The 6,000-nt window shown below is 49.1% G+C and overlaps 1 long non-coding RNA gene across 1 annotated transcript in view; it reads right to left on the minus strand.

The window, feature by feature from the left end:
* Positions 1-5,720, minus strand: part of LOC138920206 (uncharacterized) — a 19,963-nt gene extending 14,243 nt beyond the window's left edge. The window contains exons 1-2 of the long non-coding RNA XR_011430993.1: positions 5,592-5,720; positions 5,452-5,518 (exon numbers count right to left, since the gene is read on the minus strand). This is a non-coding gene — a long non-coding RNA (uncharacterized lncRNA). The remainder of the gene's footprint in view (positions 1-5,451; positions 5,519-5,591) is intronic.
* Between the last annotated feature and the right edge of the window lie 280 nt (positions 5,721-6,000).

Here is a 6,000-nt window from a genome sequence, read left to right on the forward strand (position 1 = left end):
TTCTAAGTGAGGGACCTGGAAAGCTGCATGGAAAAGGTGGAATTTGAATGTGGAGGCATTTATACACACAGGTATAACATATCCTGACGTTGTAGTGTAGACATTTTAGAATGTAGACACAAGCATCTGATGGCCTGGGCCCTAAGCCTGGCTCTATCACTTACGTAAGAGCTGTGAGACTTTGAGCAAATTGCTTAACCTCTCTGTCCATTAGCACTATTTTTATTCCAGACAGACCGTAAAGGGGAAATGGGATTTGGACAAACAGAGGTGGTGGAATGGGGAGTAAGGATGGAAAGAACGTTAGTAAAGGCACAGAGACAAAGAAAGAACATGGAAGAGCAGCAGCTTCACTTGGCTGGAAACAAAGTGTGTCAGAAGATTAGTGGAGCAGAGGAGGGTGATAAGCCTTTGGAGTTTTCATCAGGCACCAGAACCCTACACACGTTAACGCCTTTAATCTTCACCACATCCCACAGGGAAGGCGGGATTTCCCGCATTTTACACACAAGGCACCTGATGCTCTGAGCCCCTGAGCAGCCTGACCATGCTTGCAGGTGGGAGAGAGGGTTTGAACCCAAATCATCTGTCTTACTCCAAAGCCCGGCTCACTGTGACCACACTTCCGCCTCCCCTACACCCAGCGCCAGGGGACAGCACCTTCTCCTGAGGGAGTGTCCCGTGCTCCCCAAGCGCAGAGGGCTGCTGTCACGGAGGAGAGCCCCAGAGCAGGTAGTTCTGAAAAAGGTATTCCAGAAAGGCTTTGAGCAAAAAGATCACGTCAGACCAAGTACGATGCCTTCCAAAGGGGGCTCTTCGAGGAGTCCCGAGTTGATTTGGATGTGTAAGATCTCTGTCAGTTTTAAAAGCATCAGTCACGTCACTTTATATTCACACCTCTGTGTTACCTTGGAGTAGTAACAAATTAAGCCGGAATCAGCTATTCACACTGAATGGTTTTATAAAGCTTGCTTCGCTCCCACAGCTTGCCTGCTTTAAATGCAAGCTTCTTGCCTAGGGAAGCAGACATGGTGAGAACTGCGTTAAAGGAAGGTGCGTAAATCAGCTCCAAGATCCTGGACCCTTTCCCTCCAGAATTCCTTTTTCATCGATTCTCCTAGTTCTCAGTCAAATAAAAAGAAGAAAACAAATGTTACTTCTGTCCAAAAAGAACCATTAGTGACTGAAGTGTGCCTTTCACATTGCAGAGTAAATTTCTCCAGGAAAAAACCCCAAACAGACCAACCAGAATGTCTTTGAGAACAGAAATTGACAGTTGAGAGAGAATTGACATTTGGCAAGTTTAAAAATAGATACTCCAATAGAAAGAGCATCTGCCCGCTAAAAATATGAGTCATCGCAGAGCCCGCTGCACTCTGAGCTCTGACCAGGTTATTGGGCTATTCAATAATGCCCTATTTTTAGGGCTGTGAAACCAGGAAAAACAGACTGGCTTCAGTGGCTCAATGAAACACATAACACAAGGACATGCAGAGTATGTCTCCAAGGTACCTAGAAATAAGGACTTGTAATATGGAACAAGTTTTCTTTGGCAAAGCGATAGTGTTATAGCTTTTATAAGTTGCTGGGGTTAACAGAAAGGAGAGGAGGTGATGAGGTGATGACCATATCTATTCTCATTTTGCTGGTAGGCACACGGATTGTTAGGATTGGAGGGACTTCAGAGACCGCCCAACGCTGGACGTGCCACGTTGATGGGCTGCCCAGGATCTGAGCCCTCTGATTTCTCCGAGGGGGAACTCTCCATTTTAGGAGGGTCAACAGAGCCTGCCTCCCTCTCTAGGAAGCTCTGTTTTCCCAGTTCACCCAGCAGCTAGGAATCTAACATAAGACCAAGCTCAGGAAGTCGGATGCACCTGCTCTGGTTTTTGAGTCAGAAGTCAATGACACAAAGAAGGAAGGAGAGAGGAAAATTCTTTCCCAGGGTAGCAGCAAAGTCAGCAACATCCAGATCCCAAGGGCAGCAAAGCCAATGGTGTCAACAGGGGTGTCCAGTGCCCACTCCTGGGAGGGGTGAAAGCTGTGACGCTCAGTGTTCAACGGCACAGTGACTGTGGTGGCCTCGCAGGAGTCTGGCCTCTCCTGAGATTCTGGCCTTGGCTCTGCCTGTGCCATCCTCCTTGTTCTTCCCAGCTCTCCAGGTCTGGTTCTTTGGGCTTCCTTGTAATCCTGTCAGCAGGCCAATATCCTTTCAATCAGTTCATTTTCTGCATAAATTGCCCAGAGTATTTATTCTTTGCGACAAGAGCCCTGACTGCTATAACAATCCAATCCTGTTATTTTACAGGTGAAATTAAGAACGAGAGGGAAAAACACACAGCTGGTTAACATCAAATCCAGGTCTGGAAAGCAGGTCTCCTGACACTATTTAGTGAGCTTGCCCGCCCCCCCGACCATGGTGCCACCTTACAGAGGCACAGAGGGTGCCTTGTGGCCTGCTGCTCTGTCCCTGACGTGCCCTTTCGGTTCTCTCTGGCCCGGGGGTTACCACTGTCGTGGCCCGCCCACCAAATTGCCTACATCCTTCCCAAGTCATTCCAAATGTCATTACCTACCTACCCTTTGTCACCCTTCCCTGGGCCCTTACAGGTCACAAAGTCTCTTCAGGCTTCCGTTCTTCCAAAAAAATATTTACTGGGTACGTACTGTGTGCCTGACACCATTCTAAGCACGAGGGGTCCTAGAACGAGGAAAACAGAAATGGACTCGGATATCATGAGTATAAAGGAGAAGACAGATACTAATCAAATAATCATGTAATTACACACTGCCAATAGCTAAGAGAGGAAAGTCCAGGCTGGCAGCACGTGCTGTATGCAGTCATACATGTCACACATGTCCCGTGTGACAGCATGTAACAGGGGGGCCTTATCTAGTCTAGAATTCAAGAAAGACTCCCTGAGGAGGTAATATCGAGCTAAGATCTAAAAGTCGATGAAGTGCATTTGGTGAAAAGAGGGGAGGGGGAATTCTAGGAAGAAGGACCAGCACCGCACAGGTCCTGAGGCAGAAGCACAGAAGGAGGAGCAACTGAAACAAAGCCAGCGTGTCTGGCAAGGGGAAGAACGAAAAGGCTGGGCTGAAGTGCGCGAGGGCGGAGCTGGGTCATTCAGGGCCAGGAGGCTTTGTGAAGGATCTTGCTCAGGGCGGCAGGCAGCCACTGAAGGATTTTAGGCAGAGGAGAGACAATGTCATGACGTATTTTGAAAAGATGGCTGTGGCTGCCCTTTGGAGCATGAATTGGAGACGAGGCAAGAGTGAGCATATGCAAACGCATTAGCAGCCCATTGCCCTGTTCAAGCGGGAAGTGATGGCAGATTCGAGTCAGGAGAACTCGCTGGAGAAGGGAGATACGATCACACTGGAGAAATACTCCAGCAAAATCGACAGGACTTGGTGTTTAGGGAGATTGGCGAGAACGTGGAAGAATGATGCCACGTTTCTGGATGGATAGCAGAGTTATTCACCAGAACAGACACTGTAGAAAGGCCAGACTTGAGACGGGACAGCAGGAGTCTGGTTTTAAATAAGTTGAGTTTGAGATGCCTTTTAGATATTCCAGTGGAAATTTCAAAATATGCTGATCTGAGTCTCAGGAGAGAGGACTGGGCTAAAGATATACATTCGAGGGTTATTATTGCATAAATGATCATTGAAGCCCCGAGTGCGGGTGAGTTCACTGAGGAGAGTACAGAGCGACAAGAGAAAGAGGCTTAGGAAAAGGCCTTTAGGAATGACGACATTTAAAGATCATGTAGAGGAAGGGAATCCAGCAAACAATACTAAGAAGGAGCAGCCAAAGGAGGAGGGAAACCAGGAGAATGTTTCATAAACGCCGAGTTAGCAAGCGGAGCTGGTGTCCACAGCATCAAACGTTGCTGAGAGGTCGAGCAGGCCGAGGATGGAAACGCTGCCAGTTGGCTCAAGCAACCTGGAGGCCATTGTTAATCTCGGTGACGATCATTTTGATTGCATGATGGGAGGGGAAGCCGGGATGAGAAGTGACCAGGAGGTGAGGAAACAATGATGGCAGGAAGAAGAGAGTTCTTGGAGAAGTTTTCCTGACAGGGAAAGGGGCGACATCAGAGTGGGGGTGGGGGAGGAACTCCAGGGAGAAGTCTTTGGGGTGTACCAGGCTTGAGCATCCTTAACTGCTGAAGAGAAACATATGCAGGAAGAAAGAGGTTGAATATTTTCTGTAAAATTGATCTGAAAATTGTTGGGGCCAGCCCAGTAGCATAGTGGTTAAGTTCACATGCTCTGCTTCAGCAGCCCAGGGTTTGCAGGTTCAGATCCCTGGTGCAGACCTACACACTGCTCATCAAGCCATGCTGTGGCAGCATCCCACTTACAAATAGAGGAAGATCAGCTCAGTGACAATCATCCTCGAGCAAAAAGAGGAAGATTGGCAATAGATGTTAGCTCAGGGCCAATCTTCCTCACCAAAAAGAAACAAAAATAAAATTAATCTGAAAATTGTTAATAGATAAAGTTAACATCACGTACTTCCCAGGAAATATTGACGTTTTTATGTGGATGTTTGATGACTTAACCCAAGTTGTGATGATGTGAGACGTTTTGATGTCATTACACTGCCCCAGGCAAAGCTAACTGTTCTATTTTCTGTCACCAACACTTGATTTGTGTCTGTTGCAACACTCCCAATGTTGCAACATGGTTTATCGTCTGTCTCTCCCACTCACTGTATATTCCTAATTTTGTACATTGTGGTATATCCCATATTTTACTCATCCTTCTACTCCTCGTCCAAGGGTAGAGTGTAACAGGGCTATGGTGTTGCTCAAGTCGGGGTGTGCTAGAATTGAGTGAAGTGGTGGCCCTGCCTGACCCTTTGCACTCAAAAAATACTTATTGAATGAATGAACAAGAAAACGGTAACAAAAACAAGATAGAAATAGGGTCTCTGAACGAGAACCCTGGAGTTCAGAAAGCACTTTTCACCTTCCATCGAATCTCCCCCACCCGTGTCAACTGTACCTTCACCCATGGAGCCAGCCTGCTGGCAAGATAATCCGTCTTTGCTCTAAGCAGTGCAACTTCTGATTAGCACACCGTGACAGCTATGTGTGCCCAGCAGGCTCTGCCAGGAGCACCTGGGAGGAAGATGCCGCAGGCTTGTCCTTGGGATGGAAGGCCTGGCGAGCTCAGTCAGCTCTTCTTCAGCCATATCTCAGAGAAGTCAGTCCTCCTAAAGCAACCTTTGCCCAAATTCCTTGCAAAATGGAGCGATGTTTTGGTGGGAATGGGCCAGAAATTACCCCAAACATAGGGCAATTGCTTCAGATGTGGGCTGCCTGCTGCCTCTGGAGACCAGCCTAGAGTGTGTCACCCGTTCCTTCCTCACATAGTTCAGGTCTGGGCTATTTCATTGCTTTTTATGAGGAAAAAAACAACTGCGAAGTTTCTCACCGGCTTGCGCCTTCTCTCCCGAATGGTCACGTCCAGAGGGAATCGGCCGCATCAGATTCTTCTCCACCTGGAATACCAAGCGCACTGATGTTAAGTGGCAAACCGCCCTCTTTTTGCCCCCCTCCCCCGGGTTCACTCACCTCCCTCCTGCGCCTGCTCTGTGTCCCAAGGACCTAATGCCATGGGCCGTGTCCCTAGGGCTCCCCCGCCCTCCGGCTTCCGGTTGGGTTTGGCCAGTGGGAGCCACTGGAGGGAGACTGAGAGGTAGAGGAGTGTGAGGTCACTGCTCCCCCTCCCGCTCTGTCCCGCCCAGTACTTCTGGTGACGGGGCACCCCTCCCCGACCTCCGGGAGCCCGTGCTTCGTGACCGCAGCTTCCACAAGGCCCACGGAGTTCCAGGCTCCCCGCTGGTCAGGCCCCGGGGCCTCCTCAGTCCTTGTGGTTTCCTTCACTTGCCCTTATCTCTGTACATCGTCCCTGCGTCCGATTCGTTCCCGACTTCCATCCAGCGCTTCTGCTTCCTGCCAGGACCCAGACTGACGCCCGCCC

The sequence above is a fragment of the Equus caballus genome, chromosome 2, assembly GCF_041296265.1.
Source record: "Equus caballus isolate H_3958 breed thoroughbred chromosome 2, TB-T2T, whole genome shotgun sequence".
Taxonomy (NCBI): domain Eukaryota; kingdom Metazoa; phylum Chordata; class Mammalia; order Perissodactyla; family Equidae; genus Equus; species Equus caballus.